Source organism: Prionailurus viverrinus, chromosome B4, assembly GCF_022837055.1.
Source record: "Prionailurus viverrinus isolate Anna chromosome B4, UM_Priviv_1.0, whole genome shotgun sequence".
Taxonomy (NCBI): domain Eukaryota; kingdom Metazoa; phylum Chordata; class Mammalia; order Carnivora; family Felidae; genus Prionailurus; species Prionailurus viverrinus.
The window spans coordinates 46,915,546-46,933,851 of NC_062567.1; the positions used below are offsets into that span (position 1 = coordinate 46,915,546).

The 18,306-nt window shown below is 36.0% G+C and overlaps 1 long non-coding RNA gene across 9 annotated transcripts in view; it reads left to right on the forward strand.

Annotated features, from left to right (window-relative positions):
* LOC125170339 (uncharacterized) overlaps positions 1-18,306 on the forward strand; it is a 70,889-nt gene that overhangs the window by 29,229 nt on the left and 23,354 nt on the right. For 8 of the 9 annotated variants that reach the window (XR_007153987.1, XR_007153981.1, XR_007153985.1 and 5 more), the window contains 3 exons: positions 928-1,002; positions 16,816-16,935; positions 17,391-17,548. This is a non-coding gene — a long non-coding RNA (uncharacterized LOC125170339). The remainder of the gene's footprint in view (positions 1-927; positions 1,003-16,815; positions 16,936-17,390; positions 17,549-18,306) is intronic. The other variant, XR_007153982.1, reaches the window with a different exon arrangement.

Below are 18,306 nucleotides of genomic sequence, written 5' to 3' on the forward strand. Positions count from 1 at the left end.
TTTTATGTCTGCTGCTGCCTGAGTGACATGGGCATGTGCATATACTGCCACCCATAAAAGCTAAATCTGGCACAAATTGAACTTCTCACCTTTTAAACTGTCACCTTGTCATTTTCCCCACCATCATTAAAACTACCATCAGCCCTCATACTTGGAAAGGGAAATATAGCCTCTATTTTATTACCCTATTCATACAGATCAAGTCTACATGAGTCATATTTCCCCAAAGTAAAGCTTCTTCTTTACCTCTCTTCATATATATATATATATATATATATATATATATATATATAATACACACACACACACACACACGCACACACCATATCATAAATATATGTATATATACCAAAGAAAAAAGCAAAACCGATATGTTTGGGTCAGGGGGAGGGAATTCTTGGATGACGTGCCTTTTTCTTTATCAAGCTGAGTGCTGAGAGTCTCTCATTTGTTTTCCCTAAAGTAGCGCCTGGAAAATGTTCAAATTTGTGTGCCTCCTACCAATCCTGCAGAGTTGGGCTGGCTTTCTGCATAAGTTCACAAGCCACCTGCAAAGGAATACAGTCATCTTCTGTGGGGGCACATGGGGAAACTGCCATGTTGGGAGGGGAATGAGGTGTGCAGAGCATTGGGGTTTTCCATAGGCCACTCAGGTGTCCACAGGTGAGGCATCCCACACAGCTCATGGGTGGATTTCCTGATGGAATTCACAAAGTGGTTGGTGGGATCCTTGGCCCTTTGATGAATTCTGAGCCCTGATTGCTTAGAACCAGAGTCCCTACTCCCAGAACATATATCTTCCCTGCTCCTAGGCCCTCAATCACTCGGCCATGCCAATCACCTCAGCATTCTAGGTAGGCTTTGGGCAATATCCTGCCTAGCTAGGAAAACTAGTCTCTCCCTCACTGTGCTCTCTTTTCTGTGTAGAAGAAATCGTTGGCTGAAGGGAATCTCTCTTGGAATTGAACTGTGCTGCCTTGGGACATGAGTGATACAGATAAAGTAAGGCTGTTCTTGCATCTATTTTTGGGTGTTTTGTTCCACTAGTGTTCTGGAATTGCTCTCCTTGACTCCGAGACTCCCACAAAAGTATTCTTGTCTGTGAGTGATTGTATAGCTAGTTTCAAGCCTTATTTTAATTTAAAACTTTAAAAACTTATTGTTTTTAATAGTTGTTCTTTTTCAGGAAGTCATATGTATGCTGGGTCATTTCAGCTATTTTCTATGGCTCTTACAGTCACTCTTGTGTTGTGGCTGATAGTTTGAAACTCTTATTTAAATTTTTTAGTTGCTATCTTGTTCCTATAATTTCCTCTTTCTTTTTTTAATTGAAATATAATTGATATATAACATTATATTAGCTTCAAGTGCACAACATAATGATTTTTATATTTGTATTTATTGTAAAATGATCACCCAATAAATCTAGTTAATGTCCATTACCATATGTAGATATATGTTTTCCTTCTCTTCAGATTATTAAATAGTACTCTTCACTCTTCCATGTTTCTTAACTTAGTTAGGGCTTGGAGCAGTGGGAGAAAATAAGTAAATACTTATGAGCAGACTGCATATTACCTAGTCAAACCTGGATGGTTGTTTTCTGCTTCATGGTTGAAGCAATGATTCTCTTAAGAGCAGGTGGGACGAGCCAAAAATGAAGCTTAAATTATTCAACATCTTAAACTTCTACTTTTGTTTTTGTTGCCCCCCCCAACTTTATGGTCTTATTCCTGATAATACATCTTCACCCCTAAGTCACACACACATATACACACACACACATGCATATACACACATATACTGTGTCAGTCAGAATTCTCCAGAGAAATAGAACCAACAGGATATGTGTGTGTATACACATACATACATACACACACATATATACATATATATACATACATATATACATATATATAAATAGAACCAATAGAATGTGTGTATATGTATCACATATAGAGGTAATATATATGCATATATATTGCATATTACATATGTATATATGAGATATATATATATGGGGAAGAGAGATTTATTATAAGGAATTAGCTGTCATGATTATGGAGACTGACCTGTCCTAAGATCTGCTGGTGAATTGACAAGGTGGAGACCCAGAAGAGTTGATGGTGTAGCTCCAGTCTTAGTCTGATGCCCTGAGAACCAAGATACAGATGGTCAAGGTCTAATAAAGACCAGCAGGCTGGAAACCCAAGAAGAGCTGACATTTCAGTTTGAGCCCAAGGGAAGGAAAAGCTAGTGTGTGAGTAAAAGAGAATTACGATTAATTCTCTTTTACTCAGGGGAAGGCCAATATTTCTATTCTATTCGGGCCTTCAAACAGTTGGATAAAACAACACTCTTTTAGGGAGGGCAATCTGCTTACTCAGTGTATGGATATAAATATCAATATTATTTAAAAACACTTTTACAGAAACACCCAGAACAATGTTTGACCAATGTGCATCTTGTGACCTACTCAAGTTAACCATCAAACACACACCTCCAATCCAAGATGGTCTTCAGTGTCCCCAAGGCTTTCTGTTAGTTTTAATGTTGGTTTCTCATATCTATGTTTCTACCTCTCTTTTCTGATGTCCATAGGGTTGATTTTGATAAAAGCCATTATCTCAGACTAATTTTCTATTTTCTGCGAATTTGCAACTCCTAGATTGTTTATATCATCATCAATACTTTTTCCTGTGTGAGAGTAAATTGTTTCTTTTTTCCAAAACTAACTTCTACTATTTCCATCTCTTTCTCCAGTCCCCATTATATTTTCCATTGCAATGCAACAACAAGCACCTTATATGTATATCTGTAAGCATATATTTATCTCTATTCTATCTGGACTAATAAGAATATTCCTCATATAGGCATACCATCAATGTTTATTGAGTGAACAGATAAATGAATGGCTAATAAATGGATGAATGAAATAATCACTGAAAACAAATATTTAATGCAGAAATCATGAAACACTGCAAATAAGAAAGAAATGCATTTTATGAATGGTGGTAGCAAGTCATCCAGTTGAGCTGTACAGCATTATAAAACACTTTCTAGTTTTAAAACACAAGATTAAACAACAGAAATTGTTGGTTCTTGCGATCACTTTTTATGTCTCATTATAGTTCCAAGTAATTTTCATTTATTTTATTTCAACTTGTGTGTGTGTGCGTGTGTGCGTGTGTGTGTTTCTGTTCCATTTTTAACATGCTGCAACTAGATTTGGCTTGTGTCTATATGCTGGATACTAGGAAAAACTCGTAGAGAATTATTCCATGACCAGTTAAGTCCCTAGATGATTCAAAGATTCATTGTCACCTTAATTAAACAGCCGTTCTTCATTTTTACTTTTTCTTTCTTATCCCGCCTCCTATATACTCATTATGCTCTTTTTTTCTTTTAGCAGAGATGAGTGGAAGTTCTGAATTGTTTTTGGAGCATTCAAATCTCTATGGGGAATTAACCAGCATGCTTGACTTCCAAGAACCCTTAAAGTAAAACGATTTGACAGAATGTAAATTTAACCCTACTTTGATAGCTCCCGCTATGTGGTTTTCTCATAAATAGAGATCACATTTGATATTAGTTTGGCTTAGAAAATAATTTTCTTATGAAATTGAAAGAACATAAGCAATGAAAGAGGAGAAATGACATTTTTAGTTAACTTAATCTGGTAGGTTTGTATAACTCTTTCATTGTTTATTTTTAATTTTATCTGGGATCCTCTTTTAAGTATATCTAACAAAAGGATGTCCATCTTTTACCAAAAAGTCCATTTAAAAACATTCAGCTCCAATTTATTGAGCACCTACTATATACCAATATTCCAGGCACTATTCTAGGACCTGGGAATACAGATAACATAAAAACTTTTCACAGTATACTCTTGTTATTTATCTTTTTTGTTTGTTTGTTTATAAGCTCTTTCTATATCACTATTTATTTTTTTTCCCAATATATGAAGTTTATTGTCGAATTGGTTTCCATACAACACCTAGTGACTTGTTATTTATCTTAATTGGCTTTATGCTGATTTCATTTCCCTGTCCTAATTAAATGTACAAATAAAGAGTCATGAGAGACAAGAACGTAGAAATTTCCAAATACAAATGAATGAATATTGAAATAGCACAGGTAAATTTGTAAGTTATTGTTCATAATTCCCTTGCTTTATAATTACAACTTATAGGCAATACTTTGGCAATATTATTAAATGCTTTGGTTTTCATAATTCTAAGGAAAGGTGCCTAAAGTAAACTTACACCTTGAATTTTACATTCTAAATTTTATCTTCTCCAATTCATAGCTAAAATATATATGATTTCAATCAAATTCTGACTATGAATTTTGATTTCTTTATGTTAGAAACACTTTTGTCAAATCATCTTTTTTCTCCTTCAACATTCTGAGTATTAATAAAAGGGAATTTTTTTCCCTTTCAACATTCCACAAATATTTAATAATTCTTTTTTACATGCTGAATGGTAGATATAGAATAATAAAAAGACAAGGCATATAACCAAATCAGAGCTACAATTCTAAAAGTTATAAAAACAGTTGTAACCCTAGATCTCATAGAAGAAACAAACCACTCAGACTAAAGTGTGGAAAATTAAAAATTCGACATGATTGTGTTGTTTATTATCTTTTCATAGGATAAAGAATGAAATGTGTTGTACTTAGGGGCATTGTTATTTCAGACACTATTCTAAGATAGCCTTGAGTTTTCAATAGCCCTTAAGTCATAAGATCTATGCAGAAAAATTCAAACATAGAACCTATGTGATATCCTTGAAAGAAACTAGCTATTTTGATGCTGATACAATAATATATATGTATATATCTCACACATACAAATTCTTTTGAAAATTGACTTCATAATTCCTTGGCTTTACTGACATAATTTAGAGCCTCTAATTAGTACTACCACAAAGGTCAACACTATGGAATTTCAACCTCTTCCAACAACAAGGTATTTCTAATAGGCTAGTATTTGCTTTTCCTGAGAGTTGCACTAAAGAAACAATGACAAAATAAAGCTAAATCAATTACTAAATATTTACCCAGTTCTTACAATGTGAAAAACATTCTGTTGGATACTACGAGTGATAAAATCACCTTAAGGTAGGCTCTGTCCTCAGGTGTTTAATAATTTAGTTAGGCAAGCTATGCCATGTGATGTGCCACATTCAGAGAAAGCTTCCAGGAAGACCTGAACAAGGAGATGGAATAAGTTTTCCTTAAATGATAGGTATTCTTCACATGTTAAATTTATTGAGAGAAGGAAATATGTTGCATATGTCTTTTTCTCTCTCGATGTTGCCTAGAACAATGCTTTGCATTCAGTAGAAACTCAAGAAATGTTTTCTAATTGAATCCACATAAGTAAATGCAATAAAAGAAGGTATTCCAGGGAAAATGTGAATGATTATAATAATAAGTATAATGATAATTATGATGATGGCAAATATTTGTTAAGTGCTGCTGTTTAAATGTATTGAGTTTTTTAATTTTCAAAACTGTATTGAAATAATTGCTATTGTTATGTCTATGTTGTCCTGAAGAAGTATCTGAAGCACAAAAATTAAACAACTTGTCTAAGATCACACAGCTAGTTAGTGGTTAAGTCAGGACTTAATCCCAGAAGTCTGGTTTCAGCATCTGTGCTCTTAACCACTGCACAATGCTTCTCAAAGCTCTGTGGGTAATATAGAGAATGATATTGACATGGTCACTTCCTTCAAAGAACTTAATATATAATCGGGAAAATTGTGCATGTTTGCATCATTTAAGTAGCTAAATAGTAATAAATACATTAAAATTATAGCTATTGCAACTAATCTCAAAAATGAGGAGCAAGGGCATACATGATTACGTTAGAGAAAGGGAAGATTACTGAAATCTGGAGTACTCTGTGAAGACTTCCTGGAGGAAGAGGAATTCAGATTAAAGTCCTGGGAAGGTGAGATCAGACAGGAAGAAAGATGTGGGACATATTCCAGAGAGAAACCATGTCACGAAGCAAAGTCGTGTGACTCTAAGCAGCAAACAGTTATGCTCTGGGAAACATGTATAGACCAGGCTGTCTGTAATGATGATTCTGTTTGAGAGTCAAGGGTAATGGTTAGGAAAATCTGTTTGAAGCAAATGACAGGCTGACACTGGCTCTTTTTGAATCTTCAAATCTGGTGACACCTGAATCTTTGGCAATACAAATCCACCCTGTGCCCAGGATTTGGTGGCTTCCAGAAATTCTTCCCAGAATAAACCCCAAGGCTTTGCAGTCTTATCTCCATGAATGGCTGGCACAAGTTGACTTTCAAGTTCTCATTACTCTGGAGACCTCAGATTTCTTCTCAGGCTGACTGACCGAACCAGCTTTCACTTCCTTCTTGGTCAACCTTAAAGGCAAGCCACTCTTTTCTCTCCCTTCCAAAAGGAAGGCACTTTGCGTGATCACTTCTAAAAGTTTAGGCATTTTCAAAAGAGAAGGAACACACCTTTTCATCCTTTTGCAAATGTGCTCTGAGGGTAAGAGATCATAAACTCTGTTTGGAAAAGAGCACTGAGGGCAGAAACAAGTGACGGTAAAACATAGAATAAACAGAAATAAACCTCTCACAGATTTATTTATCCCCAAGTTTTACTAGAAGGTGACTTGGTAACGTGTCTCATAGGAAGTGAAAGACCTAGATCAAATGTTTTAAAGTATCCTGAATGTCTTTCCTCTAGGACCCGGGTTGTCCTCACAGGGTTCATAACATTTTTAAACTGTTTGGCATGCCTGGGCTTACCTCTGTGGTATAGTAGAATTAAAAAAAAAAAAAAAAACACCTTTTGCCTGCTCTTGGAAGACAATATTGGGCTAAATATAGTGCCATGTCCCACAGCTTGTAAAATCAACGACATGGCGCAAATCTGAAGGCATCCTCAAAAGAAATATGGCAAGAAAAGTACATTGCCTGCGTTAGTCATACCTGCCATCTCCCTGAATATCCCTGAAGTGGCTGGACATCTGCATTCCACGTCCTGGCTGGCGTTAATGTGACTTTTCTATAAAAGGAGAGAAGGACAAAAGAAAAAGCAAAATGTGCTCCACAATGGAAAATGTGATCCTCAGCCACTGGGATAAAATTACATTGACAGTGGGGGAGTTACTTTCTTCCTTCGAAGAACAATGTTTGATGTTTGAACTAGACTCTCTGGTGACGAAGCTCATAACTTGGGAGATAAATCAGGTTCAGATTTAGAAAAGACTTTTTCAGAAGTTGCTTAGCAGGGTAGTTTTAGAGGTTAACATGTGAATAGAGGTTGCATCATGCCTTGTCTGTCTGTCCTGCGTTTATCGGACAGAGATAATATGGCCTCTTCCCCACATAGCACACGTAAAGAAATTTAGATTCTGTCATAATTGTTCATTTTAAATACTGTGACATTTTAATATCTGGAAAATGTTTAAATCTGTCTCTTTTCCTTCTTTATGTTGATTTCTACATCTCTTCCTATTTATCTCTTTTGTGCATCACACATATTTTACTATGAACTCGATTTTGCGGGTGAAAGGCCACAACTAACTGTATGCATGCCTTATCTCTGCCCTAGAGAGGGGTAACTCACAAATGAGCCAGCTGCACCTACTGTACATAAAACAGCAACATCACTTTGATCTCTCCCTTAATGTGCTAGGTTTAGATTACTTTGTGAGCAAAAAGGGGTGAAAGGTGGCCGGATACTATTTTAACTAACTACTGGGGGCAGTATTTATTCATGGTGCAATTTTTAATAGGAAAGATGGAACATGAAAGCCTGTCAAATGTACTGCTCAAACAGTCTGACAACACAGAATATTTTTACAGATGAAAGGTGAGGAATCTCCAACTTCTCAGGATAGCATAAATTGTATGGAAAAAGTAAGACATGTGAAAAAAAAAAGCCAGATAGAAGACTATTTATATCCCCTTGTGATTGTATGAAACCCTGCCACAAAACCAGAGGACTATTTCAGAGTTGCATTTGTCGGGTACAAAGAGGAACATAGTGAACATTAAAAATACACACTTTGAGAAAGATTCTCATTACATTTATAATTCATGTAATATTGTTTTTACTAAGAACTGAGTGTTTCAGGGAGTGTCTGTTCCAATTTGGTAACAAGGTGGAAACCAGAAATATACAAGGATGATATTCTCCAGGATTGGAAGAGTGACTATCTCCAACCACCAATCAGATTCTTACTCCTATTGTGTTTATTCAGAAATAGCTTGAAAATTCTGTTTTTGCCTTTGATGAGAGCCTCATCTTTCCTTTCTTGGCTTACCACAGCCTTGTCCTAAAACATTTATTTTCAATCTTTTTTTCTTTCTGTCCCCAAAACACTGGTGGTACTTGATGTACTCCTGTTGGAGTTACAGTGGCTCCCTATGAGAGTGTTCGATAAGGTGGAGGCATGGAAAGTACAAGAGGGGCATGACGATCTCTGGAGTAACTTGCATGTTATAAAGAAGACTCAGTCAGAGAAGGACAGATATCATATGTTTTCACTCCTATGTGGATCTTGAGAAAATTAACAGAAGACCATGGGGGAAGGAAAGGGGGAAAAATAGTTACAGAGAGGGAGGGAGGTAAACCATAAGAGACTCTGAAATACAGAGAACAAACTGAGGATGGATGGGGATGGGGGAGAGGGGAAAATGGGTGATGGGCATTGAGGAGAGCACTTGCTGGGATGAGCACTGGGTGTTGTATGTAAGCGATGAACCACGGGAATCTACCCCCAAAACCAAGAGCACATTTTACACACTGTATGTCAGCCAATTTGACAATAAATTACATTAAGAAAAGAAGAAGAAGGAGAAGGAGAAGGAAGACTCCATAGGTGCCTGGGTGGCTCAGTCAGTTGGACTTCTGACTTCGGTTCAGGTCACAATCTAGAGGCTCATGAGTTCAAGACCAGCATCGGGTTCTGTGCTAATAGCTACAAGCCTGAAGCCTGCTTCAGATTCTATGTCTCCCTCTCTTTCTGCCCCTCCTCCGCTCATGCTCTGTGTCTCTCTCAAAAATAAATATAACATTAATAAAATTTAAAAAATAAAATAAAGAAGACTCCAAAGTTATTTAAACACACCTAACTCATGCCTAGGAATCATTAGTGTTAAATTATTTAGCCTTTTGTAATCTGGATATAATCCAGGTCACTAATTTCATTAGCATTATGAACCCCACTTATTTTTCCTGAATCTCACCTTTTTATATATCCATCTGCAAAAGCGAACTCCACCTACTCTATTTTCTTTCTCCCCAGAACATTTCTATTTCATTTAAAATTCCAAGCTGAAAAATAATAAAATAAAATAAAATATAAAATTCCAAGCTCAAAATTTGTTCTCGAGTGAAGCCTTCACCATCAGCCCCCACAAAGACTTGGTTTTTGTCATCCTAGTTATTACCTCAGCAACATAATGATGACTCTGAAAAAGAATTTATGATATGATATTCTGATTTGTCTGTTTAAATACCTGTCTTCACAACCCCACCACCAGAATGTGTGGTAGGATGTTCATTCATGTTTTTTGTTATTATTATTATTTTTTAGAGAGAGAGAAAGCAGGGGAGGGGCAGAGAGAAAGGGTAGGGAGAGATCGAGCAGAGAGCATCCCAATGCAGAGACCTGAGCCAAAATTAAGAGTTGGGCATGTAACCAACTGAGCCACCCAGGCACCACTGTTCATTCATCTCTGTGAGTCCTAACTTCAAATTCAGTGGCAACCACAATTTAAGTGATGAATAATGATTAAATAACATTTGTATATATTTGTATATGTGTGTTTTCATTTTATTATAAATAAATTGAGAAATATAAATAGATAAATATAAATAAAGTGAGAAACTACACACACACACACACACACACACGCACACAGTGTAGGGCTCAATAACTGTTACATTTGTATACTTCCATGTAACTGGGACTCAGATGAAGGTATAGAACAATTCCAACTTCCCAGAGGGTTTCTTCATGCCCTTTCCTAATCAACACCTCCTCCCTACCAGGTCACTGCCATTCTAACTTTAATGCAATAAATTAATTTTGCTGGTTTTGAACTACATAGGGAGTCTATAATTGGAGCCAAACAGTATTTACTTTTTTGTGTCTGACTTCTTATATTTGGCACGATGTTTTTGAGATTCACCCATGCTGTTCTATGTTCATTCTTTTGTATTATGGTATAGAATCCCATTGCATAAGTATGACATGACTTATTTATCCATTCTCTTCTTCATGAACATGTGGACTATTTATAGTTTTTAATTTATATGAATGAAGTTACTATTAAAATTTTTGTACTCATTTTTTGTGGATATTTATGCCATTTTCTTGAGTATATATGTAGGCATTGGATTGGTATGTCATAGGATAGGTATAAGATTAGTTTTTCAACTTTCATTACTTCCTAAATTGGCTGGGGCAATTGATACACTCAAAAGCTAAATTTAGGAGTCCCACTTGTTCCGTATCCTTGCCAGTAATTCATATTGTCAGTGATTGATTTTAGCCACTCTGGTGGCTTTATAGTGGCCTCCTTGTAGATGAAATTTACATTTCCTTATTGACCAATAATGTTGAGCACATTTTTATGTACCTATTGGCCATTTGGATATCATATTTTATTAATTGCCTTTTCAATTCTTTTGCACTTTTTACTGGGTTGTCTTTTCCCACTGATTTGTTGGAGTTCTCTACATATCTGAATACAACTCCTTTGTCAGATGTATTGCAAATAAAGTTTCTCAGATGTGGTTTGCCTTTCTTTTGATGAACAGATGTTCTTATAATTTTTTTTTAACATTTATTTATTTATTTATTTATTTTGAGACAGAGAGAGACAGAGCATGAACGGGGGAGGGGCAGAGAGAGAGGGAGACACAGAATCGGAAGCAGGCTCCAGGCTCTGAGCCATCAGCCCAGAGCCCCGCGGGCTCCAACTCACAGACCGTGAGATCGTGACCTGAGCTGAAGTCGGGCGCTTAACCGACTGAGCCACCCAGGTGCCCCGATGAACAGATGTTCTTAACTGAGTCCCATTCTTTTTTTTTCTTTCATCTCTTTATGTACTTTTAAGAAATCTTTACCCAAGTTTATAAAGATATTGTTCTGTAATTCTTCTAGAAATTTGATTTGTAAACTTTCAAATTCAGGTCTGTTACCCACTTCAAACTTATTTTTCTTTATGGTGTGCAGAAAGTTTTGAGATTTGTTTATATCCCATAGACAAATGCAACTGCTCCAGAACTATTTATTGAAAAGATCATCTTTACTGTCACTAGCTTGCAGTAGGACCATATATGTGTAGGCTTACTTTTGGTTTGTTAATTTGATACAGTTGGTATATTTGCCTTAATTACTATATCTTGAAATCTGGTAGAGTAAACCCTCTAATTTTGAATTTTATTAAGATTGTCTTGAATATTCTAGGTTGCTAGCTTTTCATACAAATGTTAGAATTAGCTTGTCACTTCCCACTTACTACCCCCCCCCCCCAAACTGTTCTAAATTGATTAGAATGGTATTTAATCAATAGATTTTAACTTGGAGAAAAACACTTTAAGAGACATAGAACAGTTCAGGGACACCAGGGGGCTCAGTCAGTTGAGCATCCAACTCCAGCTCAGGTCATGATCTCATGGTTCATGAGTTTGAGCCCCGCGTTGGGCTCTGTGCTGACAGCTCAGAGCCTGGAGTCTGCTTCAGATTCTATGTCTCCCTCTCTCCCTCTGCCCCTCCCCTGCTCATACTCGGTCTCTCTCTCTCAAAAATAAACATTAAAAAAAATTTTTTTAAAAGACATACAACACTTTAGATTTTCCATCTTGTGCTGGTTTTGGTAACTTGTGTTTTCAAAGGATTTTTTTTCCCATTTCATGATTTTTAAAAATTTAGTGAATGTAAATTCTTTAAAAAATCACTTATTACCTTTAAAATATCTTTACAATATAGTTTTCCTTTTTTTACTTTGAATAGTGATAATTTATGCTTCTTATTCTCTCCTAACCCCTTATTTTGTCCATCTTACTAGTTGTTTATGAATTTCATTAATCTTTTCAAAGTACCAACTTTTGGCTTTGTTGACTGCCTCTATAGTATGCCTGTTTCTACTCTTACCTAATTATTTTTTTTCCTTCCACCCTCTTTGAGTTTAGTTTGCTGTTCTTTTTCTCACTCTTGAGGAAGACGCTTAAATTATTGATTTTAGATCCTTCTTTTGTAATGCATGCATATAAAACTACAAAATTATTACTCAGCATGCTCTAGCTGCATTGCATAAATTTTGACATGTTGTATTTTTTTATCATTTAGACCAAAATATTTTCTAATTTCCCTAGTGATTTATTCTCTGAATTAAGTCTTTTGCAGGGGTATGTTGCTTAATGTCTAAATATTTATAGATTCTCTAGTCGTCTATCTTTTATTCAGTTCTAATGTAAATACTTCGATGATCAGAATGTGACTTAAATCCTTAGGAATTTGTCAAGGCTTATTTTAAGGACAGAATATGGTCTATTTTGGTAAATGTGTTATGTGCACCACAGAAGAATATGCTTTTTGTGGTTGTTGCGTATGATGTTCTATATATGTCAACTAGATAAATTTGGTTTGTCAGTTCTTCAAATCTTATTCTTATTGATTTTGGTGGGGGGGAGGTTAGGCAATTAACTTGTTTATTCTTTTAAATATCCTTTATTTTTTAGGGAAGTTTTAGGTTTAGAGAAAAACTGAGTAGAAATTACAGAGCTCCTTTATACCTTCTATCCATATACATGCACATCCTTCTCCACACTCAATATCCTACACCTGAGTGTAACACATTTGTTACAGTTGATGAGAATACGTTGACACATCTTTTACATCCAAACTCCACAGATTACAATAGGAATCACTCCATGTTGTACATTTCATAAGTTTGGACAAATGTATATTGACATATACCCACCATTATAATTACATACAGAATAGTTTCCCTACCTTAAAAAATCCTCTTTGTTCTGCCTCTTTATCCCTCCTTCCCCCAACCCCTGCCAACCACTGATCTGTTTTATTGTCTCCACGGTTTTTCCTTTTCCAAAATGTTATATAGAGTCATACAGTATGTGACCTTTTCAGAATGACTTCTTTCACTTTGTAATGTGTATTTAAAGTTTCTCCATGTCTTCTCATGGTTTTATAGCTTTTATTTTTAGTACTGAATAACATTCCTTTGTCTGGATGTACCACAGTTTATTTATCCATTCACCTACTGAAGGACATCTTGATTGCTTCCAAATTCTGGCAATAATGAATCAAGCTGTTATAAATATTCACGCACAGGTTTTTGTGTGGACATAAATTTTCAACTCTTCTGGGTAAATGCCAAGACATGCAATTGCCGGGTTGTGTGGTTAGAGTATGTTTAGTTTTGGAAGAAACTGCCAAATTGTTTTTCCAAAGAGGCTGAACCATTTTGCATTTCCACCAGCAATGAGTTTCTGTTGCTCCATATCCTTCCCAGGATTTGGTGTCTTGTGTTCTGGATTTTGGACATTCTCACGGGTCTGGAGTGATATTTTGCTATTGCTTTAATTTGCATTTCGCTGATGACACATCATGTGGAGCATCTTTTCATGATTATTTGCTATCTATATGACTTCTTTGGTGAGCAGTCTTTTAATGTCTTTGGCCCATGTTTTAAATGGATTATTTTCTTATTGTTGGGTCATAAGAGTTCTTTGTATATTATAAAATATATAATGCTGCTTTATCAGATGTGTCTTTTGCAAATATTTTCTCCCAGTCTGTGGTTTGTCTTTTCATTCTCTTGACATTGTCTTTCACAGAGCAGAAGTTTTTAATTTTAATGAATTCAAGCTTATCAGTTATTTTTTCATGAATTATGCCTTTGGTGGTTTATCTAAAAAAAACCATTGCCATACTCACGATTACCTAGATTCTCTCTTAATGTTAAATTCTAGGAGCTTATAATTCTGCATTTTACATTTAGATCTAGAATCCATTTTGAATTCATTTCTATGACAAACATAAGATCTGTGTCTAAATTCTTTATTTTCTTTTTCTTTCTTTCTTTCTTTGTTTTTGTTTTGTTTGTTTTGAAAAAAAATTTTTTTTTCAACGTTTATTTATTTTTGGGACAGAGAGAGACAGAGCATGAATGGGGGAGGGGCAGAGAGAGAGAGGGAGACACAGAATCGGAAACAGGCTCCAGGCTCTGAGCCATCAGCCCAGAGCCTGACGCGGGGCTCGAACTCCCGGACCGCGAGATCGTAACCTGGCTGAAGTCGGACGCTTAACCGACTGTGCCACCCAGGCGCCCCTTGTTTTGTTTGTTTTGTTTGCATGCAGATATCCAGTTGTTTCAGCACCATGTGTTGGGAAGACTACTTTTTCTATTTTGAGATGCCCTTTTTTCCTTTGTCAAAGATTAGTCGACTATACTTATGTGGACTACTTCTGGGCTCTCTATCTTGTCTGTTCCTTCACCAATACCACATTGTCTTGATTATTAGCTTTTTAGTAAATCTTGAAGTCAGAGATTGTCAGTCTTCCAACTTTGTAATCCTTCAATATTGTATTGGCTATTCTGAGTCTACCTTTGGGGGTTTTGTCTGCTGTTCTCTTAGTTATTGAGACAACTGGATTGAAATCTTGTAGTGTTTTATATTCATCAGTTAAAACTTGAGTGTGTTATATTTTTCAAATCTTATATCCTTACTAAATTTTTTACCTGTCTATACTCTCAGTTACTGAGAAAGGTGTGTTAAACTGCCACTTGAACTTGTGCATATACTTGTTTATTCTTTTAGTTCTGTTAACTCTTGCATTATATATTTTAAATCTTTACTATTAGGTCCATAGTAGTTTAGGCTTATATATCTTCTTATTAAATAGGACTTTTATCTCTAAAAAGTGTTTCTTTATGTCTTGTAACATTTCTTGCATTCAATGCAGTTTTGTCTAATATTAATATGGTAATAGCATCTTTCTTATGGTAAGTATTTACATGGAAAACCTTTTTGTCCATTGTTTTATTTTCAATATACCTTTACTTTTATACTTAAAGTACACTTCTTGTAAACAATATACAATTAGATCTTTTAAAATCCACTCTGATAATCCTTGTGTTTTAATAGGGAGTTTTAATCAATTCATATGTAGTGTATTTATGACATGGTTATGTTTAAGTCTAACATCTTACTTTTTGGTCTTGTTGTTCCATATATTATTTGTTACTGTTGTATTGATTAAATATTTTTGTTTTTCCTCTATTAGCTTTTTCCTGGGGGGGGAGGTTATAACTTTTAGTATCATTATTTTGTGGTTATCCAAGAAATTACTTCTTTAACTTATTACAGTATACCTTAAATTAGTACTTTTAGAACATCTTAAACAATGTAAGCTCTTTCTACCAGTTGACTCCACTTAATACACTCTCATCTCTTTTTCATTTTTTATATTTTGCTAATTTTGTCATGCCTTTCATCCTAATGTAAAAACCCTCCAAAAATATTATGATTGTTGCTCCAAATAGTAAATAGTTTCATGTTTATCCATTTATTTACCATTCCAGAGCCATTTATTTCTTTTCACCTCTCTGCTTTTATCTTGGCTTATTTTCCTTACAGCTGAAGGAAATCCTTTAGTATTTCTTGTAATGTTGGGCTGCTAGTGACACATCCTCTCAGCTTTTTCTCCTTTGTCTGAGAATGTCTTTATTTTAGCTTCTCATTTGAAGGATAATTTCACTGGAGATAGCATGCTAGATTTTAGCAGTTGTTTTCCTTAGCACTCTAAAGATATTTTCTGGCTTCCATAGTGTGTCAGACATTGATGCAAGATTAAGGAGCACAAAATGTTTATTGGAGGATGGGAGGAGTAGGTAACTCTTGTGAAAGATAAAAAGGCAGAAGGCAGGTATGTCAGATTGTGAGGCTGATCTGACATCTGTGAGTAGAAATTAAGAAAGAAAAAGACCTGGGCAGGAAGAGCCTCATCCCATGATACAAATCTGACACAACCTTGACTAACTCTTTGGAGAGCTCTGAAGCAAATTCTACCTGTTTGAGAAGTCCCATGTTAGTGAGAAATAGCCAGGTTATAATACCCCTGCTCTGTTTAATCATTAGTTTGGTGCTGCCTGGCAAAAACATAGCCTTGGCTGGAACATTGAAGTGCATCCTTAAAGCATTGCAGTTGGAGGCTGTTAGCTAAATATACTCAATACAACTGAATGACGAATTCTCCTCAAAGAGAGATCAGAGAGGAATAACTCTATGACTAACATGATCCATGTCTTGCATTACATGGATTCACTTTTTATGTATTTAGGTTGTAGCCCCTTCAGGGTTCCGATGGACCTCTCTTCCAGGGTGGAAAAAAAGCATGAGGTTAGTGGGACAACTATAACCACCACTGCTGTAGTTTTTCTTGGGACCACAACTGGTGTTCATAGTCTCTCTTCCACAATGATTTAAATAACCCTCATCCTCAGTGTTATTTCTGCTGGTTTCCATGACTAGTGGAGTGACCTAAGGGTGTTTGAGTTTCGTGTAACAAAACCCTTCTCAGAATAGAGTTACTGCATTTGTTCATTCACATGTACTGTCAGGCAATGGAGTACCAAGAGACATCCAAGTAGATTCCATGAATATTTTTCTCTGGTCCATTATCTAAGAATAATCCTAACTCATCTTACTGGTAAGGATCAATTGCCCCTGACAAGATGATAACTATTCTTCTTGTCTGTTGTTCCCTGATCTCAGCATTCCAAAGTGCCCAGATGGCAATCAAAGAATATAGGTCAATTGCTACACATGTCCACTGGCAAGAATATGACCCTATTGGGGACCAGGAGCTCAAACTGTACAGAATGCAGAGTTGTGGTAAGGGAAATCTCAAAGTCTTACAGCGGATCATTAGGAATGATGGTATATATGTAGACCCACTTCTACTTCTACCTTTTGGTTCATGTATGCATGCATGGTTTTCTTGGGGGACACAGTGCTATATAAGTCTCTAATTCAATATGGATGCTGCATCCTAAGAGATGGCAGCCCATCCTCACAGAATATTACTTCTGAGCTGATGCTTCTAGCATTACCTCTGGCAGGTCATTCCAATGTTCTAAGGCTAGCTAATTCTGGGTGGTACATTGTACGATATGACTAGTGGATCCCAATATTTGGATAATTTCATATCATGTGTGTGTGTGTGTGTGTGGAGACAGAGAGAGAGAGAGAGAGAGAGAGAGAGACAGAAACAGACAGAGAGACAGAGACAGATATTTTAAAGAACAGGCTCACATAATTGTGGGGGCTGACAAGTCTCAAATTTTCAGGGAAGACCAGCAGGCTGGAGACTCAGAGAAAAGTTGATGGTGCAGTGTTGAGTCCAAAGACTGTCTATAGGAAGAATTCTATAAACACTGAAGAAGACATCAGCGTTTTCTCTTGATGCCTTCTGCTGAATGGATGAGGCCCATCAACATTAAGGAAGGTAAACTGCTTTACTCAAAATCTACTAATTTAAACTAATTGTACCTAAAAAATACCTTCACAGCAGCATCTAGACTGGTGTTTGACCAAAAACTGGGTACCATGGTGTAGCAAACTTAACTCACAATATTGGCCATCACAGCTGTAAATTAGACATCTGTAGGCTTCCAGATAATAGTTTTGGCTGAAGTCCTACAAAGCAGAATTCAAACTCACATCCAATAAAAATGTCACTTGTCATCCTCAGATAAGAGGAGCCAAAAGTAGTCACCTTGTCACCGAGTGATGGTATCTCCTTCAGAAATAGTGCCATATTTTGTGTCAGTCTTATTTCTGGAAAATTGATGAGAGGATACAGTAGCTATATTAGCCTTGGTAAGTGGTATTCCATGCTATTAGTCCCATACATAATCTAAGTCTTTGACACTGTGGTCAATCCTTCCGGGTGCCTTTGTAGCTAGTTCTAAGTGGCTAATGACAAAGGCTGACTTAAGACAACTTTCTGAATTATCTTGTCTGCTCGGTTTTTCAGTGCCTGTTCCATAGTTGGTGTTTTCTGTGGGCATTAGCTTTTATTAAAAAAATATTCACCTTATACCTATTTTTATATATCCTTCAGAAACGTTTTCTCCAGACTGTCTTATTATTGATCTTTCAATTTATTTCGATAAGTTCCTTGGCAAGCTAGCTAAGCCATTTTCCACTCAGAACACTTTTCTTTTACCAAAGCATGCATAGACATAAACAGCATTAAAAGTT